The following is a 24,014-nucleotide window of genomic DNA, read 5'->3' on the forward strand; positions in this document are numbered from 1 at the left end:
GTAATAGTATGTCCTATATCATGAAATAGTAATCAGTGTCCCTGGAACTGGCTGGACAAGGAAACATTTTAGACATTTTAAGCTACGGACAACGATCAACTGTATAACGGAATGACGACAACGAAAATTTGTGCCGGACCGCATCATGAACCCGTATCTCCCACTTACCGCGGACGGTTGCCTTACCATTTGGCTACCTGAGCACTACTACAGACCTAAACTTCCATACGTGGTCACACATGTGTCTTCAGTCTGTACTCGTACATCCATTATATATATTCCCGTACAGAGGAGACATTTTACTTGAAAATCGCTTGCCCGCCGTTGGCGGATAAATACGATAATGCAGTGCCTGTGTTACGCCGAATTACGATGCAGTGTCTCTTTGGACATGCATGCATGTCCAGAGTAACATTGCATCATAATTCGGTATAACACTGGTACTGAAATATCGTAAATGTTATTGCATTAATGAAGAAGTATTTGCTATTGAAAACACGTACTTAGAAATGGAATTGTTGCTAGTACCATCTAATTAATGTTGCCAGAATCTGCTAGCGAATGTTGCAGAGAACTATAAGTTATTTTTGTATTCTTCTTTTAATAGAAGCGAAGTGTTGGAATAAGCGCTAGTACTGCACTTATACTGTAGGTTCTTAATTTTTGTGCTAAAAAACATGATAACTGGGGAAAATACGAACATGAGCTGGAACGAGTAACACTTGTATAACGTGCGCATTTCTTTATCAGTTTCACCATGACAAGTCACAGAAGATGCATTAGTTTATGATACTCTATGAAGAATTATATATCAAATAAAACTGTTTCATGTGAAGTTTACCAGTATAGTGAGATGAGATGTCTGAGTACAAGATGAAGCAATATTTTTCTTTCATATTCCACTAAAAATATTAAAACAATTTTCTCACTACGATTTCCACATAAATTGTGCAGATCCGTAAGTAACGACAGCTTACTGAGAAACCATTGATTCTGTTGATGAAGTATAGAGGAGCATGTCGTCTTTTGCTGACGGGTTCTGTTCCAGCAGAGTTTACACAAACGGTTAGGTACTAAAGAAATTAATGTTGGTATCTCCCGAAAGGAGGTGGAGCCTTCTCATAGGTGAAGGCTCTGCTAACCGTGCGGAAGCAAACTGTGTTACTGTAGCAGACAGGATAATTATTTCTAAGGGCTTGTGATGCCGTAAGCTAGAAATTTGATTAACTTGATTTCGGTAATGACCAACCAGGTTAGCCGAGGGAGCTGATGCGCTGCTTCCTCGAGTCGGGTAAGCGCGCCGGCCCCGGATCGAATCCGCCCAGCGGATTAACGACGGGGACCGCTGTGTCGGCCAGCCTGGATGTGGTTTTTAGGCGGTTTTCCACATCCCACTAGGTGGAGGCTGGTCCACATGTCCTCTGTTACACGACTCGCAGATATTTGAAAACGTTCGCGCTGTTTCATGGCTTACACTAGACGCAGACCGCTGCGGTACACTATTCCGTCCCCGGGGTACGGGGTGGCGACAGGAAGGGAATCCGGCCACCCTTCGACACTAACATCGCTAAATCAATACTAACAAGGCCGAACCCGCGGTGAAGTGGGATAAACGCCAACGAAAATGATGATGTACCCACACAGAAATTTCAAGCTCCTAGACTCACTAAAACTTCTTTACATTATTCACTACCATGTTCTTTCTGTGTGACTACAAACAAACAAACGAATGGAACCACTAGCGGCAATTAAGTAATACAAAGCAATAACCTGAAGGGATAAAAAATTATCTAGTCCTGCAGTGCTAGGCAACGGCCTTGCCGCAGGGGCTGCACCAGTTCCCGTGAGATCACTGAAGTTAAGCGCTGTCGGGCGTGGTCAGCACTTGGATGGGTGACCAACCAGGCCGCCGTGCGCTGTTGCCATTTTTCGGGGTGCACTCAGCCTCTTGATGCCAATTGAGGAGTTACTCGACCGAATAGTAGCGGCTTCGGTCAAGAATACCATCTTACGACCGGGAGAGCGGTGTGCTGACCCCACGCCCCTCCTATCCGCATCACCCACCGAGGATGACACGGCGGTCGGATGGACCCGGTAGGCCACTTGTGGCCTGAAGACGGAGTGCTGCAGTGCTAAGATGCTGCATCATTTCAGATACTCGAAACACCATGTCACAAACACTTTAAGAACATTTTTGCATGGGTTTCATGGCAAATATTGCAAATTGTGTCTGGAGAAGCTGAAACGTACTTCGAAGAATTTAAGTTGTCTTTTCGTCCTGCTAATTGAACTACGCTCAAAGCTGGTGTTTGCAGAATGCTGAAGAGCACAGAAGAAAAGTTGAAATACACTCCTGGAAATTGAAATAAGAACACCGTGAATTCATTGTCCCAGGAAGGGGAAACTTTATTGACACATTCCTGGGGTCAGATACATCACATGATCACACTGACAGAACCACAGGCACATAGACACACGCAACAGAGCATGCACAATGTCGGCACTAGTACAGTGTATATCCACCTTTCGCAGCAATGCAGGCTGCTATTCTCCCATGGAGACGATCGTAGAGATGCTGGATGTAGTCCTGTGGAACGGCTTGCCATGCCATTTCCACCTGGCGCCTCAGTTGGACCAGCGTTCGTGCTGGACGTGCAGACCGCGTGAGACGACGCTTCATCCGGTCCCAAACATGCTCAATTGGGGACAGATCCGGAGATCTTGCTGGCCAGGGTAGTTGACTTACACCTTCTAGAGCACGTTGGGTGGCACGGGATACATGCGGACGTGCATTGTCCTGTTGGAACAGCAAGTTCCCTTGCCGGTCTAGGAATGGTAGAACGATGGGTTCGATGACGGTTTGGATGTACCGTGCACTATTCAGTGTCCCCTCGACGATTACCAGTGGTGTACGGCCAGTGTAGGAGATCGCTCCCCACACCATTATGCCGGGTGTTGGCCCTGTGTGCCTGGGTCGTATGCAGTCCTGATTGTGGCGCTCACCTGCACGGCGCCAAACACGCATACGACCATCATTGGCACCAAGGCAGAAGCGACTCTCATCGCTGAAGACGACACGTCTCCATTCGTCCCTCCATTCACGCCTGTCGCGACACCACTGGAGGCGGGCTGCACGATGTTGGGGCGTGAGCGGAAGACGGCCTAACGGTGTGCGGGACCGTAGCCCAGCTTCATGGAGACGGTTGCGAATGGTCCTCGCCGATACCCCAGGAGCAACAGTGTCCCTAATTTGCTGGGAAGTGGCGGTGCGGTCCCCTACGGCACTGCGTAGGATCCTACGGTCTTGGCGTGCATCCGTGCGTCGCTGCGGTCCGGTCCCAGGTCGACGGGCACGTGCACCTTCCGCCGACCACTGGCGACAACATCGATGTACTGTGGAGACCTCACGCCCCACGTGTTGAGCAATTCGGCGGTACGTCCACCCGGCCTCCCGCATGCCCACTATACGCCCTCGCTCAAAGTCCGTCAACTGCACATACGGTTCACGTCCACGCTGTCGCGGCATGCTACCAGTGTTAAAGACTGCGATGGAGCTCCGTATGCCACGGCAAACTGGCTGACACTGACGGCGGCGGTGCACAAATGCTGCGCAGCTAGCGCCATTCGACGGCCAACACCGCGGTTCCTGGTGTGTCCGCTGTGCCGTGCGTGTGATCATTGCTTGTACAGCCCTCTCGCAGTGTCCGGAGCAAGTATGGTGGGTCTGACACACCGGTGTCAATGTGTTCTTTTTTCCATTTCCAGGAGTGTAATTCGGTCCACGGGATAGTAATGACACCATCTTAAAGATTAGCAGGAACAAATCATCATCATGAATTTGGAATACGGTAAAACTGTGAGTGTCCCTTATTACGTGACAGAATTAAAGCCCTTGCATTGTGATCTGAAGCATACCGACCAAGATTATAGCCCGAGGAAGCATTCTCACACCAGGATAATCGACATATTACGTATCGTTCTAAGTTTCTGGCAAAATATCGTTGGAAGGGTTTTCAAATAATTTACCGCTGAAGAAGCAAAATAAAGGCCCGTAATCTTCCCATCGTTCGTAGCGTTTTGTCTTCCAAAACGGATTGTCTCCTTTTTAAACATACAGTAAGGTTATTTTTCTGGTAATGCCAAAGATAGCCAGGCCAGTTAGAAATGTGTAGGAAGACTTGATTCTAGGAAATGCATGCGAGACGAAGATTCTCAGTCAGTGCGAATTATCATACGTCGGGCTACATTACGTTCAGCTCAGTAACGTTGCTTGAAACATCGATACTATACCCGCCCGCTACAACCTGATAAATCTACTGTGGCTGAGCACTGTATTCAGGCAGGACACACTGTGAACTATGAGAACGTCTAGGTTCGAATATCGTTCATCCTTCTGGTATTCGTGCCTCATGAAAGCCACTGAAATACATTTAGCTATGTTATGAAGTGTGGGAAGAATTTCCAGAACAGCTGCTGCTGGTGGATAGGATCTTGTTCATTTTATGAAAACTTACGCTGTTCCTTTTGAACTGTTTAACTTACATGTAAATGGATTTTTCCATTTACTTGTGTAAATGGTCTGAAGGACGGAAACTGACAGGATACGTGGGGTGCCAAAACTAGACAGACTACAAAGTTTGACCACCTTGTGATTACCTATTACCAAGGAACGATCACGCGACGTTCAGTCGTTAGTTTTACGGATAAAGATTTTGGCGACCATACATCTAAACTTCGCGCCCATGCGAAGAACTGTGTCCATGACAGCTCTCATCAGAAGCTGTACGGCCCCTTTCCAGTGTTTCAGTGAATGAAGAAAGGCATGATCTTTGCGGTCGATTGTCAAGTTCAGCCCACAACGAAGTAATAAAGTTTCTGGTGTAGAGAGGACGGCACTACCAAAACTTTGTGAGGATGGGACACGGTTGTTCTCCCTGCTGATAATATCGCGTTAGGCCTACAGTTCTAAAATGTACAGTGTGTTGGAAGTTTCCACATGCCAGAAGGTCAATAAGAATACAACGAACTTGTTGGTTCGAAAAACAGGCCTACTCCTGAATAACTTGTAAACAGATTTAAAGCCCCGGGCGCAATTCCGGCTAGATAGTATACAGTTCCAAATGTCCACAGGAGACATGTAACTCTATTGCACATAGTAAGTAATACAGGATCTGTACATATTAAGTAACTAAGCATTTAATCTCGCTCTTGGGATTTCATGACAAGAGGAGTCCTCACGTCTGCATTCCCCGCAATGTTATGCAGCAATACGCCTCATTCCTCGTTTCCTTCTCTGTCATAAACCCGAAAATGATCTGATAGGGTGATATTCTGATTGAATGACAGGCTAGCAATGGGAGTAGAATTTTCTGTTTCGTGGGAATAAAAAAATCGGAACGCCACAGACACAGATACACTGTGTGATCAAAAGTATCTGGACACCCTAAAAACATCCGTTTTTCATATTAGGTGCGTGGGCTGCCAGGTACTCCATATCAGCGACCTCAGTAGTCAAATGGCTCTGAGCACTATGGGACATAACAGCTGAGGTCATCAGTCCCCTAGAACTTAGAACTACTTAAACCTAACTAACCTAAGGACATCACACACATCCATGTCCGAGGCAGGATTCGAACCTGCGACCGTAGCGGTCGCGCGGTACCAGACTGAAGCGCCTAGAACCGATCCGCCACTACGGCCGACCGACCTCAGTAGTCATTAGACATCGTGAGAGAGCAGAATGGGGCGCTCCACGGAAATCACGGACTTCGAACGTGGCCAAGTGATTGGGTGTCACTTGGGTCATACGTCTGTATACGAGATTTCCACACTCCTAAACACCCCTAGGTGCACTGTTGCCGTTGTAATAGAGAAGTGCAAACGTGAATGGAGACGCAAAGCACAAAAGCGTACAGGCCGACCTCGGCTGTTGACTGACAGAGACAGCCGACAGTTAGAAAGTGGAAATTTGTGGTAAGATCTTATGGGACCAAACTGCTGAGATCATTGGTCCCTAAGCTTACACACTACTTAATCTAACTTAAACTAACTTACGCTAAGAACAACATACACAACCCTGCCCGAGGGAGGACTCGAACCTCCGACATGGGGGAACCCCGGTGACCGTGACGAGGCGCCTGAGACCACGTGGCTACCTCTCGCGTCGCCGACAGTTGAAGAGAGTTGTAATGTGTAATAGGCAGACATCTATCCAGACCATCATACAGGAATTCCGAACTGCATCAGGATCCACTGCAAGGCCTATGACAGTTAGGCGGGAGGTGAGAAAACTTGAATTTCATGGTCGAGCGGTTGCTGATAAGCCACACATCACGCCGTTAAATGCCAAACGACGCCTCCCTTGGTGTAAGGAGCGTAAACGTTGGACGATTGAATAGTGGAAAAACGTTGTGTGGAGTGACGAATCATGGTAAACAATGTGGCGATCCGATGGCAGGGGTGGGTATGGCGAATGCCCGGTAAACGTCATCTGCTAGTGTGTGTAGTGCCAACAGTAAAATTCGGAGGCGGTCGTGTTATGGTGTGGTCGTGTTTTTCATGGAGGGGGCTGTACCACTTGTTGTTTTGCGTGGCACTATCACAGTACACGGCTACATTGACGTTTTAAACACCTTCTGCTTCCCACAGTTGAAGATCAATACGGGGATGGCGATTGAATTTGTAGTGTCACCGCTAGACACCACACTTGCTAGGTGGTAGCCTTTATCAGTGATTGCAGACCGAGCGCCGCCACACGGCAGGTCTAGTCTAGAGAGACTCCCTAGCACTCGCCCAGTTGTACAGCCGAATTTGCTAGCGATGGTTCACTGACTACATACGCTCTCATTTGCAGAGACGACAGTTTAGCATAGCCTTCAGCTACGTCATTTGCTACGACCTAGCAAGGGGCCATATTCAGTTACTCTAAGAATGTATTCTGAACAGATAAAATTGTGAATCATGTACCGTCAAGAGCGACGTTCATCATAATGGATTAAAGTTAAGTATCAAACTAGCTATGTCCGCTTTCTGAATTCTAATTCCTTGTCATGTTCCAGACCTTACGTCAGTATAGTCCTTCCCTCCTCACGCCAGCCTGCGTGAGCTAAAACGCGTGCATTTCGGCCTCCACTAGTAACACGGTGTTGGCTCTTCTGCCAACACAACAGAATCTTTCAACACGTCCGAGCACCTGTTCATAAAGCACGGCATGTGGCGGAGTGGTTACACGACAATATCATCCCTGCAATACACTGGCCTGCACAGAGCCCTTACCTGAATCCTATGGAACACCTTTGGGATGTTTTGGAACGCCGACTTCGTGCCAGACCTCACCGACCGACACCGATACCTCTCTTCAGTGCAGTAGTCCGTGAAGAATGGCCTGCCATTGCCCGAGAAATGTTCCAGCACCTGATTGAACGTATGCCTGCGAGAATGGAAACTGTCATGAAGGCTAATGGTGGGCCAACACCAAATTGAATCCCAGCTTTACCGATGGAGGGTGCCACGAACTTGTAAGACATTTTCAGTCAGGTGTCCGGATACTTTTTATCACATAGTGTGCATCTAGCTCAATGGAGATTATGTTGAGGAGTATCTCTACTCTAAATTTTATTTGAATACCTTGCAAATTTTTGCATGCTTAGTTATCCGTCCTTGGACTTCAGCTGGGCGAGCACCTCTTCTGACAACGTATGAGCTCTGATTTTTCTGTTTGTGATTATTTCGTAAGGTTTGTGTGAAACGACGAACCACGTTGCTTTAATCTTCTTTCAACGTAAGAATTCTAACAGCAAACCTTTTTGTTGTGGGCATATTCTTTCTTTTTTGGGCTGCCGCTGGAATTTAATGAACAAATTTCTAACTCTCTCGCATTTACTAAACGAACCAATTTTAAAACCCACAGCTCATTTTTGGGCTTCATTACCTCCAGTAATAATTCTACGTAGTAAAGATACCAAAACGGCGAGAAATACTCAAGAATCGATTGAATGAATGTTTTGAAAGCCATATGCTTTCGTCGATTAATTCACATTTTCTTTGGTTTCTTCTAAATCTGTCTGAGCCTAACATATTGTTTTCTTAATATCAGTTTGATATGATCTTTCCCCACTTTGTCGCACCGGTCAGATACTCTTGAATATATTGAAACTGTTACGTTTTCCACTGATTTATCGCTGATAATTTAATGGAACAATAGCTGATCTAGCCACCTATTTGAGCACATTGCGTTACGTCTATGTGTATTAGCGGCCACCAGTCCCTGCAGCAAGCGTCTATCCTCTACTGTCCTTCCTGCATCTCGGCAGTTTTCTGGCATTGCAGCTTTCCAATTTACAGCAGCAGCAGTTTCACGGAGCATCCGATGTTACTGGTCAAATCATTTATATTACAAGCATTTAGTAGTTGTAGAGGGGACTTGGTGGATGAAACTTTGATGAAGAACCCCTGTCTACAAGTGTACCGTTTGGATATAAAATAAGTTTGAAGATCGGAGTACTTTCAAAGCTCCTGCTTCACGTTACGATACGCAGTGCTGGAAAAACACGACCACATCATAACACCACCGCCTCCGAATTTTACTTTTGGCACTACACACGCTGGCAGATGACGTTCACCAGCCATTCGCCATACCCACACCCTACCATCGGAACACCACATTGTGTACTGTGATTCATCACTCCACACAACGTTTTTACACCGTGCAATCGTCCAATTATTTTGCTCCTTACACCAAGCGAGGTGTCGTTTGGCATTTACCTGCGTGATGTGTGGCTTATCAGCAGCAGCTCGACCATGAAATCCAAGTTTTCTCACCTCCAGCCTAACTGTCATAGTACTTGCAGTGGATCCTGATGCAGTCTGGAATTCCTGTGTGATAATCTGGGTGGATGTCTGCCTATTGCACATTACAACCCTCTTCAACTGTAGGTGATCTCTGTCAGTCAACAGACGAGATCGGCCTGTACGCTTTTGTGCTGTATGTATCCCTTCACGTTTCCATTTCACTAGCACATTGGAAACAGTGGACCTAGGGCAGTTTAGGAGTGTGGAAATCTCGCGTACAGACGTATGACGCAAGTGACACCCAAACAGCTTCCCAGGTTCGAAGTCCGTGAGTTTCACGGAGGTTCCCATTCTGCTCTTACACGATGTCTAATGACCACTGAGGTCACTGATATGGAGTACCTGGCAGTAGGTGGCAGCACAATGCACCTTAGATGAGAAACGTATGATATTGGGGGTATCCGGATACTTTTGATCACATGGTGTACCAGTATTCGTCATTCGAGGTCGACAGGACTCCATACTGAGCCGGATTAGAGTCACTGTTGCTGTCAGAGGCGGTAAGTCTGAGAAGTAAATTTCAGATTCTGCATACCACCAAATTACTAACAAGGGAACGTCCCCATGGCACCCCCTCAGATTTAGTTATAAGTTGGCACAGTGGATAGACCTTGAAAAACTGAACACAGATCAATCGAGAAAACAGGAAGAAGTTGTGTGGAACTATGAAAATATATGCAAAATATATAAACTGAGTAGTCCATGCGAAAGATAGGCAACATCAAGGATATTTTGAGCTCAGGAGCGCAGTGGTCCCGTGGTTAGCGTGAGCAGCTGTGGAACGAGGGGTCCTTGATTCAAGTCTTCCCTCGAGTGAAAAGTTTAATTTTTTATTTTCATACAATTATCAAAGTTCAGACACTCACACATAATCAACATCGCTCTCCAAAATTCCAGGACATGTTCAGATTTGCTTGGACATATGCAGGATTTGACGGTCTACACACGGAAAATTTTGAAAACGTTAAAAACATATGTTATGACAGAGCACAGGGAAAACTGTGCGACTGTGAAACTGTTGCATTCATTTGTTTCAGTTTATGTGACAAACTCTTATGTTTTCATCACTTTTTTGGGAGTGATTATCACATCCACAAGGAAACCTATTATAAATCCGGCAAGGTAGAAGAATCTTTTTACTCATTCGCCAAGTGTACAAGTTAGGTGGGTCGACAACATATTCCTGTCATGTGACGCACATGCCGCCACCAGTGTCGTATAGAATGTATCAGACGTGTTTTCCTGTGGAGGAATCGGTTGACCTATGACCTTGCGATCAAATGTTTTCGGTTCCCATTGGAGAGGCACGTCCTTTCGTCTAAAAATGGTTCAAATGGCTCTGAGCACTATGGGACTCAACTGCTGAGGTCATTAGTCCCCTAGAACTTAGAACTAGTTAAACCTAACTAACCTAAGGACATCACAAACATCCATGCCCGAGGCAGGATTCGAACCTGCGACCGTAGCGGTCTTGCGGTTCCAGACTGCAGCGCCTTTAACCGCACGGCCACTTCGGCCGGCCTTTCGTCTAATAATCGCACGGTTTTGCGGTGCGGTGGCAAAACACAGACACTAAACTTATTAGAGTGAACAGAGACGTCAATGAACGAACGGACAGATCACAACTTTGCGAAAATAAAGAAAGCAAACTTTTCGCTCCAGAGAAGACTTTGAACCAAGGACCTCGCGTTCCGCAGCAGCTCACGCTAACGACGGGACCACCGCGCTCCTGATCTCACACTATCCTTGATCTTGCCTATCTTGCGCATGGACTACTCAGTTTGTATACAAGGTGTTACAAAAAGGTACGACCAAACTTTCAGGAAACATTCCTCATACACAAAGAAAGAAAATATGTTATGTGGACATGTGTCCGGAAACGCTTACTTTCCATGTTGGAGCTCATTTTATTACTTCTCTTCAAATCACATTAATCATGGAATGGAAACACACAGCAACAGAACGTACCAGTGTGACGTTAAACACTTTGTTACAGGAAATGTTCAAAATGTCCTCCGTTAGCGAGGATACATGCATCCACCCTCCGTCGCATGGAATCCCTGATGCGCTAATGCAGCCCTGGAGAATGGCGTATTGTATCACAGCCGTCCACAGTATGAGCACGAAGAGTCTCTACATTTGGTACCGGAGTTGCGTAGACAAGAGCTTTCAAATGCCCCCATAAATGAAAGTCAAGAGGGTTGAGGTCAGGAGAGCGTGGAGGCCATGGAATTGGTCCGCCTCTACCAATCCATCGGTCACCGAATCTGTTGTTGAGAAGCGTACGAACGCTTCGACTGAAATGTGCAGGAGCTCCAGCGTGCATGAACCACATGTTGTGTCGTACTTGTAAAAGCACATTTTCTAGCAGCACAGGTAGAGTATTCCGCATGAAATCATGATAACGTGCTCCACTGAGCGTAGGCGGAAGAACATGGGGCCCAATCAAGACATCACCAACAATGCCTGATCAAACGTTCACAGAAAATCTGTGTTGATGCACAATTGCGTGCGGATTCTCGTCAGCCCACACATGTTGATTGTGAATATTTACAATTTGATCACGTTGGAATGAAGCCTCATCCGTAAAGAGAACATTTGCACTGAAATGAGGATTGACACATTGTTGGATGAACCATTCGCAGAAGTGTACCCGTGGAGCCCAATCAGCTGCTGATAGTGCCTGCACACGCTGTACATGGTACGGAAACAACTGGTTCTCCCGTAGCACTCTCCATACAGTGACGTGGTCAACGTTACCTTGTACAGCAGCAACTCCTCTGACGCTGACATTAGGGTTATCGTCAACTGCACGAAGAATTGCCTCGTCCATTGCAGATGTCCTCGTCGTTCTAGGTCTTCCCCAGTCGCGAGTCATAGGCTGGAATGTTCCGTGCTCCCTAAGACGCCGATCAATTGCTTCGAACGTCTTCCTGTCGGGACACCTCCGTTCTGGAAATCTGTCTCGATACAAACGTACCGCGCCACGGCTATTGCCCCGTGTTAATCCATACATCAAACGGGCATCTGCCAACTCCGCATTTGTAAACATGGCACTGCCTGCAAAACCACGTTCGTGATGAACACTAACCTGTTGATGCTACGTACTGATGTGCTTGATGCTAGCTAGTACTGTAGAGCAATGAGTCGCATGTCAACACAAGCACCGAAGTCAACATTACCTTCCTTCAGTTGGGCCAACTGGCGGTGAATCGAGGAAGTACAGTACATACTGACGAAACTAAAATGAGCTCTAACATGGAAATTAAGCGTTTACGGACACACGTCCACATAACATCTTTTCTTTATTTGTGTGTGAGGAATGTTTCCTGAAAGTTTGGCCGTACCTTTTTCTAACATCCTGTAACACAACTTATAACTGAATCTGAGGGGGGTGCGATGGGGAGGTTCCCTTGTGAGCTTCCTGCTACGCCAGAGAATAAGTAGAATTTATTTATTTGCTGTCTCTCCTGGTCAGGAGCTGAGCTTAGTGGCCTTACAGCTTTTGCCGCCAGGTCTTTAGTGCTAGGCCGATTCGAAACTCAAATTTGGTGGAGGGTCCGCACGTGAGAGTGTGTGGTGGCCACTTACTGGTTGCCCGGGCCGGAGAGGAGCACGCGGCGGGCAGCGACCTGCCTGCTGACGCCGGCCTCGGGCGACGCGCGCAGCGACGCCTGAGCGGCGCAGACGCGGTGCGCCGAGGCGGCAGCGGCAGCGGCAGCGGCGCCGCTTGCAGGGCCCCCTCTCCACAGTGTCTACCGCACTCCGACTGGCTCTGCTCGCCTCTGCTCTCTGCTCCGGACCTCCGCACGCCACGCCGCCGCCGCTCACCTGCCCACGTGCTCCTTACAAGGCAGGCACACTCTTCCTCTAACGAGCGCAACTAGCATCGAACAGTAATCGCTATTTCTCCTTTCACTTTTTCTCAAAATAGCTGCCTCGAATGAATGCATCAGATTTCAGTTTTGCTTCAGCTTGTGTCAAATTTTTTGGCCGCTGATGAGGTTCGTGACAAATTTTGCTTGTTCTTCTATATACCTGATAAGCTACCACTCTGCAAAGGAGTGTACCTTTTCGAATGACCCCCTTCCTTGCTAGTTCATACAAGATAAGTTTTTATTTTTTAAAATTTTTACTACAATTTCCAAAGTAGACCCAACGTAGTACGATGCCTTTCAGTTCGAGACTGGGATGTCCGTTTTGCAGAGGTAGCACATATTTATGAGAAGTCTGACTTATACGAATTTTACACCTTTGCATTTTCTTTGCACTTAATTTGTTTCAATGTAGTCTGGCGAGCTGTCACATTCCGTCTTTTCCTGATGATTGGGGATCAAAAACATGCCAAAATCTGTGAGAACGCTTCAATCGCTTCTGTTTCCATCAACTTATTTCTTTTTATAGTCCAAAGCATAGCAACAATGATCATTTTCTTGAATTGTTTGTAATGGCATTGGCTTTCTTGAAAATTTTACTGCATATTTATTCTTGCCACCAGTTTTTTAATTGCTCCCTCTCTTTTCTATCTGGAAATACGCTATGACAACGCTAATTTTACTCGACTATCTTCTGTCCTCTCAGTGTTTATGAATTTATAGGATTACTGGTTTGCTGTTCTTATGGCTCTGAGCACTATGGGACTCAACTGCTGAGGTCATTAGTCCCCTAGAACTTAGAACTAGTTAAACCTAACTAACCTAAGGACATCACAAACATCCATGCCCGAGGCAGGATTCGAACCTGCGACCGTAGCGTGCTGTTCTTAGTCTTGACTGTTTTGTCAGGTAGAGCTGCTAATATGTTTGATATTTTACCCATATTTTTGAATCATACTGTACCGCTCATCTTGCAAACAGAGTGTGGGGCACACAGGTTGCATGTCTTGAAACTTGCTATTGATCGTTTTTATTAAGACAGCCTTTGGCATGTTTTCCCGGAATATTTTCTTGTTATTGTTTCCTTAAGGGTATATCTCCAAATCAAATACAGACGCACTGGAATTCTAGGAGCTTACATAAAGTTCTTCTCTGTTTCATGTAATTTTGTTGAAAATATGCTTTTAATCAATCATTTGTTCATTATTGTATACCATTTAGCTTTAGATCACTGTAACTCAGTACTTCTCATGATTTTTTTTTCCTTTTGTGTGTTTTTCTATGAGACACTTACATGCCTTTTGGACAATTAACACACAATGTATTGATTCTAAAAATTTGATTTGATTTCGTGTAAGAGGAATTTTTTTCACTGTATAGAGCATAGCTTTCAGTACAAGTGATTCTGATGGTTCGTTAAACATATTTGTCAGAAACTACAGTAAAAACAGTCGTTCAGATGTATAAATTCATATATACTTCGTAGTGTACTTCTTGCTCTTAGGAAAATTAATCATCTTTCACATTTTTCAAGAAGTAAGGTTAGAATCTTACCAGCCCCGGCAAAATGGTCATTAGAGGCAGGGAGCCGCGATGACTTTGTTTAGAGAACCATCTCGATAGTTACTCCATCGATGTAGAGAAACCATGAGAAACCCAAGTCAGTATGGCTGGACGGTGATTTGAACGACATATTTATTGCTGATGTCTCGTAAACCCAGGAATACCTTGGAAAGCAAAAAATTGCTGTAAAAGTCATGAGTGAGAGGAAGTGAAACAATCAACCACATCGTGGGAAGTAATAAACTAGTGTTGACTGGTTACGAGAAGTAATCGTACTTAGAATGCGCTTTTGTCTGTGAAGTACACCTTACCTAAAACGCTTCTTGGTGGTTGAACTTCGCATTTGGAACCTCCTTTTACGTGGTTCCGAAATAAAAATATATTTTCAATTTCTTATCAAAGACCAGTTTCCTTAACAGTGACAGCGCTTTTCTACATTAAAATAGTATTTATAATGAAGGATTACATTCAAGTGATTTTGTAAAATTCCCTAGAGTAGAAATTACTAAAGCTTATCGCGGTCTTTCATTGTACCACAAAGTACGTGCGGCAGTGCACTGTCAAAGTGTAACAACAACTAACAAAATTCTCATCTACCGGTACTGGCACGTCCATCTGCTGATTCCAGGTCCTTAACATTCTGTTCCTTGTCTGCGGTTTTCAGTTTTAGCGGCTGTCGATGCAGAATTGCGGAACGCACTTAGGGGAATTAAAATCTCTCTCTTCAGTAGTAGCCCTCTACACATTCATGGCTTTTCTTAGAAATAATGATAGAATGGGAAAGAGTAAATTGATTTCCAAGTAAGGCAGTTCCAGGGTGTACGGTAAAAAATTTGCTTAGCCTTCGAGAAAATTTTTAAGGCTAGATTCAATCGTTTGCCTGATTTTCAGTGCTTAAAAGTCTAATGTGATTATGGAATAAAGGTCCAGGAAGTATTTAATTTTTTGTTCTTCTCTATCAAACGCGGAAAATAGTTAAAACGCTCAATAGATTATCCTACTTTTTAATACAGCCACAGTAATGTGTAGGAATGAAGGCAACGATGAAACACACATATCGAGTGGCGTAAATATATCGTCTCGAAGCTGACCTGTAGAACAACGATCGATACGCGGTGACGGGAATATGCACCTAACGCCTCCAGCAATTCTGGAAAGAGTTTCTCCATGCTGTTCTGAATTCATTCCTATGTATGACTGTCGAGTCAATATACGCCAGAGTTTGTTACTTCAAAATCGACAGCTAATGACGCTGATAACTTATTTAGGAGAAGTCGAGGGTGAAGATTTTTCTAAAGGAAAGGTCCAGTATTTGCATGGGATTTTTGAAGGATTTTAATGGTATGTCAAAGATAACAAGGAATTAATAGGATTGAAGCTGGCCAGAGAAGACTAAAGAATTAGACAGGGAGCTGCGCCCATTGCTTCCCTGACAACCTCCTGTAGTCTGTTATATTTATACTTACTGTCCAAACTTCAGTGCTGTTATTAAAGCGGGACCAGTATCTCAAGTTGCACTATCTTACCCATTAATGCAGAAGTGCTAAGACATTATTCGCGTATGTAATATGTTGATGTGACTGAATATATTGATGGGTTTATATAGCCATAAATTTTTCAGTTTAATTTAGGATTTACTAGTAATCTAACTTATCCTGATCTGAAAATAAAGGAACAGAAGACAAAGAAGAGTAAAAGATTTCTTAGTGCATTGGTCTGGAAATCTCTGCTTCAGGTGTGGTTATCTTTGACATTTAGTACAAATCCTCTCGTAGAAACTAGGTAGAAAATTGTTACAGTTATTCCTAAAAGCAACGTTTCACAATCCTACATCCGAAGGAAAAGCAAAAAAATATTTTCGGTCTAAAGATTACTTTGTAATCTATGCAGAACTACCTGATCGGGTAGTTCACGAAAGCAACAAGGATGATGAGGAGGAGATTAGAGTTTAACGTCCCATCGACAACGACGTCATTAGAGACGGAGCACAAGCTCGGAGTAGGGAAGGATGGTGAAGGAAAGAGAGTGTGCCCTTTCGAAGGAACCATCCCGGCATTTCACTTAAGCAATTTAGTGAAATCACGGAAAACCTAAATCAGGATTGCCGAAGGCTGGTTTGAACCGTCGTCCTCCCGAATGCGAGTCCAGTGTGCTATCAACTGCGCTACACCGCTCGGTACGAAAGAAACTAACGCCGCGATTTGAACTAGTGGCCGACAATAATGCCAAATATAGGTTCTGTAGGATCTTTGAAACTTTAGTCGCTTATCCTCCTCTAACAGTAAACAACGACAAGCGGACACATAAGGAACATCATAGTCTACACATTATCGGCTCTTGGCATTAACACCTGATGCATTTTCATTGCTGTAGCTTGTGTGATAACGTTTTTAAACATACGTCTATGTTTTATGGGTTAAGATAGCCAACTGCTATGATTGCTCAAAACTCCTGTAAGGGAAATGTAGAACAATGTGTGTTCAGAGTACTGCACATCCCTTGGGTAAGAGCGAGTATTTTTTAGTAGTGTAACAACCCAATCATTTATTACCTGCTAAGACATGTCCATAAAAATGACTCCCACTACACCACTGCACCTCGAATTCCCTCCCCCCTCCCCCCTCCCCCCTTTCCCCTCCCCCCCCCCCCTCTCTCTCTCTCTCTCTCTCTCTCTCTCTCTCTCTCTCTCTCTCTCTCTCTCTTACTACTCCGAAATTTACAGTGAAGTGCCTGGCAGAGCGTTTATTGAAGCATTTTCACACTATTTCTCTTCCGTTCCACTCTTGAAATGAACACTTAAATCTTTCCTTGCGAGCTCTGATTTCTCTTATTTAATTGTGATGATCACTTCCCCCTTTGTAGGTGGGTATCAACTAAATATTTTCGCATTTGGAGAAGAACGCTGGAGGCTAAAATTTCGTAAAAAAAAGAAAAACGCACTTTTTTGAAACATTGACATCCCAACCCGCGTATCATAGCCGTGACAACCTCTCCTCTACTTCACGTTAGTAAAAAACGAGCCGCCCTTCTTTGAACTATTTCGATGTCTTGCGTCGATGCAGTCTGCACAGCAGTAGGCCTGCTCCAGTAGACCGGTTGCGTCTTCTAAATGATCTGCCATAAAATACAGTCTTTGGTTTGCCTTCCCCGTAACATTATCTATGTGTTCGTTCAAGCTTCATTTGTTCGTATTTATAATTCCTAGTTAAAAAATGTCTTGTAACTAGGGCCTCCCGTCGGGTAGACCGTTCACCGGGTGCAAGTCTTTCGATTTGACGCCACTTCGGCGACTTGCACGTCGATGGGGATGAAATGATGATGATTAGGACAACGCAACACCCAGTCCCTGAGCGGAGAAAATCTCCGACCCAGCCGGAAATCGAACCCAGGCCCTTAGATTTGGCATTCTGTCGCGCTGACCACTTTTTTATCATTTTGATTGGAATTTTTCGTTTCGTTTGGCCTGGGTGGACATTACATGACATCTGTTCAAGTTGATCGTTGATTACTTCACTCAGTTTTTTTATTACAGAGGACAATCAGCCCTCTGACCGAACACGTTAAGCTACCGTGCCGGCACCACTCAACTACCGGGGGCGGACAGGTATTTAGTTGAATTTACAGCACTTAGATTTTTGTGATTTATCCAAAGTTAACCAAAAGTTAACGGATTCCTTTTGGTACTCATGTGGATGACCTAACACTTTTCATTATTTAGGATCAAATGCCACTTTTCGTGCCATACATATTTCCTGTCCAACTCATTTTGTAATTGGGCTTGATCTCCAGGTGATTTTACTGGACATCAACGAACCACCTAAGGGAGCTGCTCATATTGTCTCCTAAACCGTTGATATAGAGTAGGAACAGCAGAGGCCTGTAGCACTTCTTTGGGGAACGCCAGATATCACTTCTGTGTCACTCGATGAATTTCCGTTAGTTACTACGAAATGTGATGTTTCCAACAGGTAACCACGAATCTAGTTGCGCAACTGAGACGATACTCCATAGGCTCGCAATTTGATCACAATTATTAGCCGTTTAAGAGGACCGTTATAAAAAGCCTTTCGGAAATCTAGACATATGGAATCAATTTGAGACCCCCTCTCGATCACACTTGTTACTTCGTGAGATGTGTTTTATGGAGACACGAGGGGAAACAGGGTGTAATTCCGCCACAGCTTTCAATGTTAAAGCCAAACGTTGACAATATTGTGAAGGCGAACGGTTACCCATTCGAATAATGTCATGGCTTTTAAATGAAATACAACAGGAAGTTAATTAGGTCATAACAGTAATAATTCAACTACATTCCACTGCAATGGATTTCAGTATAACCATACAGAGCTATTACAAATGATTAAAGCGATTTCATAAATTCACTGTAGCTCCATTCATTGACATATGGTCACGACACACTACACATACGTAGAGAAACTCATTAAGTTTTGTTCGGCTGAAGCCGCACTTCAGGTTTCTGCCGCCAGAGCGCTCGAGAGCGCAGTGAGACAAAAAGGCGACAGAAGCCGAGAAAGCGTATGTCGTGCTTGAAATGCACTCACATCAGACAGTTATAACAGTGCAACGACACTTCAGGACGAAGTTCAACAAAGATCCACCAACTGCTAACTCCATTCGGCGATTGTATGCGCAGTGTAAAGCTTCTGGATGCCTCTGTAAGGGGAAATCAACGGGTCGGCCTGCAGTGAGCGAAGAAACGGTTGAACGCGTGCGGGCAAGTTTCACGCGTAGCCCGCGGAAGTCGACGAATAAAGCAAGCAGGGAGCTAAACGTACCACAGCCGACGGTTTGGAAAATCTTACGGAAAAGGCTAAAGCAGAAGCCTTACCGTTTACAATTGCTGCAAGCCCTGACACCCGATGACAAAGTCAAACGCTTTGAATTTTCGGCGCGGTTGCAACAGCTCATGGAAGAGGATGCGTTCAGTGCGAAACTTGTTTTCAGTGATGAAGCAACATTTTTTCTTATTGGTGAAGTGAACAGACACAATGTGCGAATCTGGGCGGTAGAGAATCCTCACGCATTCGTGCAGCAAATTCGAAATTCACCAAAAGTTAACGTGTTTTGTGCAATCTCACGGTTTAAAGTTTACGGCCCCTTTTTCTTCTGCGAAAAAAAACGTTACAGGAGACGTGTATCTAGACATGCTGGAAAATTGGCTCATGCCACAACTGGAGACCGACAGCGCCGACTTCATCTTTCAAGAGGATGGTGCTCCACCGCACTTCCATCATGATGTTCGGCATTTCTTAAACAGGAGATTGGAAAACCGATGGATCGGTCGTGGTGGAGATCATGATCAGCAATTCATGTCATGGCCTCCACGCTCTCCCGACTTAACCCCATGCGATTTCTTTCTGTGGGGTTATGTGAAAGATTCGGTGTTTAAACCTCCTCTACCAAGAAACGTGCCAGAACGGCGAGCTCGCATCAACGATGCTTTCGAACTCATTGATGGGGACATGCTGCGCCGAGTGTGAGAGGAACTTGATTATCGGCTTGATGTCTGCCGAATCACTAAAGGGGCACATATCGAACATTTGTGAATGCCTAAAAAAACTTTTTGAGTTTTTGTATGTGTGTGCAAAGCATTGTGAAAATATCTCAAATAATAAAGTTATTGTAGAGCTGTGAAATCGCTTCAATCATTTGTAATAACCCTGTATAATAGAGAAACTGCAAACGGTACACATTTTGCCACAAGGTTATAGTAAGTATTGCTTACCTCCTTTCGCATATAGGGTGGCGCAAAAGTCACTGGACACTGGGCACATAGTTAAACAGAAGATTGGATTTATGTTTTATTACAAATACAAACAACACTTATGATTATTTTTTATGTTCAATCTGTTTGCTGTCTTTATTAATACACCTCTGAAGTCTTTTTGAAGTCGGCCGCTGTGACCGAGCGGCTCCAGGATCTTCAGTCAGGAACCACACGGCTGCTACGGTCGCAGATTCGAATCCTGTCTCGAGCATGGATGTGTGTGATGTCCTTAGGTTAGTTAGGGGATTGATGACCTCAGATGTTAAGTTCCATAGTGCTTAGAGCTTTTTGAACCATTTTTTTTCTTTTTGGAACATTGGTACGTACTGTATGGCATAGTGTGGTATCACTGTTCAAATCATGAACTGCGTCGTGTATGTACTCTTTCAGTTCAGCGGTGGTCTCAGAATTTTGACAATAACAGAGTCCTTGACAATACCCCATAGGAAAAAAATCCATGATCGTGATGTCTGGTGAGCGTAGAGGCATGTCAATATCAGCCCTTCGACCAGTCACTCTTCTTTGGAAAGTTTCGTTTCAATAATCGCCGACTACATTGGCATAATGTGGTGGAGCACTATTGTGTTGAAAGTAAATTTCTCGAAAGTTTCAGCACACGTCATAAGTCCTGGTACCACGTAATTCTGAAGCAGGTCGAAATAGTTATCTCCTGTCACTGTTCCTTCAAAAAAATACGGTTGATGTACGCCAAATCATGATATTCCCCCCATAGAGACACTCACACCACGTTTATTTAGTGGTTGTTCTAACAAAAGACATTGTTGTCAATATACCAGTAAGTGCAGTTATATCTGTCAACGTTTCCACTTAACTTAAAACTGGACTCGTCAGGCCACATAATATTATTGAATAGGTTATGATCATATTTCTGTTGGTTAAGCACCATTCCACACAACTGAAGAAGTCGATCTGGATCGTCATGAAGTAACACATGTCGTAAACGTGGAATGTAAACTCTTAACTTCGGTTTGTGTAACATTATTTCCACTGATCTTCGTGATAAATCCAGCTCAGTTGCTAATCGTCTGGTTGATTTTCACGGACTTTGAGGCACAGCTAAACATACCCACAATTCGTTTTCCTCAGCTGTGCCTTTTGTTAAGCGGCCACATCTTGGTGCAGCCGTTCTTCACGTTCTTCAAATCTATTTCGTATGTGGTATGCTGTCTTTCTAGACGGAGGTTTTGATCTAAAGTGACTTCCCCATTCAGTAACAACCACAGTAGCACACTTTTATAAAATGTTTTTAACGCGAAAATCCTTTCTTATTTTTTTTAACATCGTGACAATTTGGAAAACTGCAGCTGTAAACACGTGTCACAGATCACGCTTTCAACAATTAGCTAGTTTGTTTATTGCGTTAGTTTTGTTTGTCATTTCATTTTATACCATCTCGATAAGGCGTAATTATCATCACTTGGTAGTAACAACTTAATGGGTTAAAACTTCCTCCTGTACTACGTCTCGCTGTTAGTTTTGTTTTCTTCTAACCAGCTGTCCAGTGAATTTTGCGCAACCTTGTATTTATTAAAGTCGCTAGAATTTTATAAACAGTTAATTAGGTAATTTCGAGTATTTATATAAAAATATGCTTCTTACGGTCCGAAAGCTATTAGGTGTTTAACACGTAAGCATAAAATTTCTTCCTAATACTCCATTGGTATTTTGTAAGCAATCAACAAACGTCTACAAACAACCTTCTCATGCTTGCTACCACAGTCATTGATCAATCTATATATTCAGCACTGGGAGCTTTCGCACAAATATACAACGTTTCCGGTAGTACTCAGCCGCTTAGTGTTTGATTGTGACCCGTCGATAACCTTGAATGAAAGTGTCCACATGTTCCAACAATGTAGGAATCACAGCTTAGTACGGCGGGCCGGCACGCGGGAGATGGGACAGGTTTGCGCCACCTTCGTGAGATGGTGACAGACACCTCGCCCGACGACTCACCATGCTTTTGTTCGCTATCAGGTCTCCGTAGACGTTCTACAAGCCCCTATGAATATCTACGATGCTCTGGTTTTCCGTCAAAAGAGATTCAGTAACAGCCCTGTGCTTAGAACGCACCTCCGCTGCAGACGCCATTTTGAAATCTGCGTATAGTGCCACCCCCTATCGGAACTTCGTGAAAGTACAAGTGATGAAGTGGGAATATCCTTCGATACCTCACAACAAATTCCGCACTTTTTAAACCGAAAACGGCAGAGAAAAAAATATGTTGCATTACTTATTGAACACCGCTCGTACATTACGATCGAAATGGAGATCACAGCTGCATCGTCGTCGACGGAAAGTTGAACCTTAATCAACTTCCACCTTTTAATGAACCGCCTAATCGCCGCGCGGGATTAGCCGAGCGGTCTGGGGCGCTGCATTCGTGGACTGTGCGGCTGGTCCCGGCGCAGGTGCCGGCCGCGGCGGCCGTGCGGTTCTATGCGCTGCAGTTCGGAACCGCGGGACTGCTACGGTCACAGGTTCGAATCCTGCCTCGGGCATGGATGTGTGTGATGTCCTTAGGTTAGTTAGGTTTAAGTAGTTCTAAGTTCTAGGGGACTGATGACCTAAGATGTTAAGTCCCATAGTGCTCAGAGCCATTTGACCCATTTTGACCCCGGCGCAGGTTCGAGTCCTCCCTCGGGCATGGGTGTGTGAGCTTAGGGACTGATGACCTTAGCAGTTAAGTCCCATAAGATTTCACGCACATTTCAACATTTGAACCGCCTAATCCAGTTCGGTGTATTATTTGGGATCGTAGAAATGACGCGTCAAGGTGTTCAGTAAAGGTAAATGAAGTCATGTAATCAATTGCTCACATCACATCCATAAACACGAAAACTAACTTCTATATGGCCATTATACGTTAGAGTAAACGAATTCAGTTAAGAATATGATTGTGCAATAGGCAGACTATTTTTTCGGTACAAAGAAATAGCAGCTTTACTGCAGCTCGTTATTTTTGCTTCAGCAAGCGAAAGGATATAATACGCGAAACAGATCTTTTGAAACTGGACTTCGGAGTACTTTCTTTCAGAATATAAATAGCCTAGATGTTGCCATCTCGTGTAAACCTGTATGTACGTAAAAAAAAAAAATGAATCTCGTTTTGCAGTGGGATTTTAATATAAACGACATATTTTTTTCATTTGCCAAATTGACTTTTTCCAAGGTCCATATCAATTTTACAGTCAAGATACAATTTTTAATCGTAGTGGAAACTCACCCTTTCGAATTCGTAACCAAACCTAAATTTTTGCTCGTGTTGTTGTGGTGCTATTACCGAATTTGTAACTGTTTCTCTTTCAAATTAAATATGTTACACTCTCTATTTCTGAAATAACTTTCTCATACAGCATAAAAATCCGTCAAATATATTCGTCGAGAAAAATTACGTAGCCTGTGAGCGTAGCCTGTACCGCCTGACAGCAATCCACGGAATAAACTTTATCGATAATAGCTCCAGTCACATGCCACTGTTGCAGCTGAATTAGATACCTTACTTTCGTTAACTGTATTGCCTTTGTGTATAGCTGTTCCACGTAGGTGACAAACACGCACGATTCGAATACAATATTAAGTTTCCGTTGTTGACGACAATGAAACGGAATTGGCGGAGATAGAAACCATCTGCATTTAGATGATCAACTAGTCTCGACTATTTCCGACAAAAAGCAAAACGTGTCTCGTTGTATGGCAGAGGAAAGGTTTGAATCCAGAATTTTACTAATTACACGGGATTAAGGAATGACAATACGTCTTCTGCTTCCTGTCCAATTACTGGTGATATGTATTTCTTCAGTCACAAGGATGTGTAAAAGCTCCGGTGGGTCATTAGCGAACCCTGATATGAGCGTCATCTCTATCATGAAAACCGCAATACAAACCTAGTCCAAGGACCCTTTCCACGTTAACAA

At 44.3% G+C, this 24,014-nt stretch overlaps 1 pseudogene; it reads left to right on the plus strand.

Moving 5' to 3' along the window:
* The first annotated feature begins 1,807 nt into the window (after positions 1 to 1,807).
* LOC126250405 (5S ribosomal RNA) lies at positions 1,808 to 1,925 on the plus strand (annotated as a pseudogene).
* The last annotated feature ends 22,089 nt before the right edge of the window (positions 1,926 to 24,014 follow it).

The sequence above is a fragment of the Schistocerca nitens genome, chromosome 3 (assembly GCF_023898315.1).
Source record: "Schistocerca nitens isolate TAMUIC-IGC-003100 chromosome 3, iqSchNite1.1, whole genome shotgun sequence".
NCBI classification, from domain to species: domain Eukaryota; kingdom Metazoa; phylum Arthropoda; class Insecta; order Orthoptera; family Acrididae; genus Schistocerca; species Schistocerca nitens.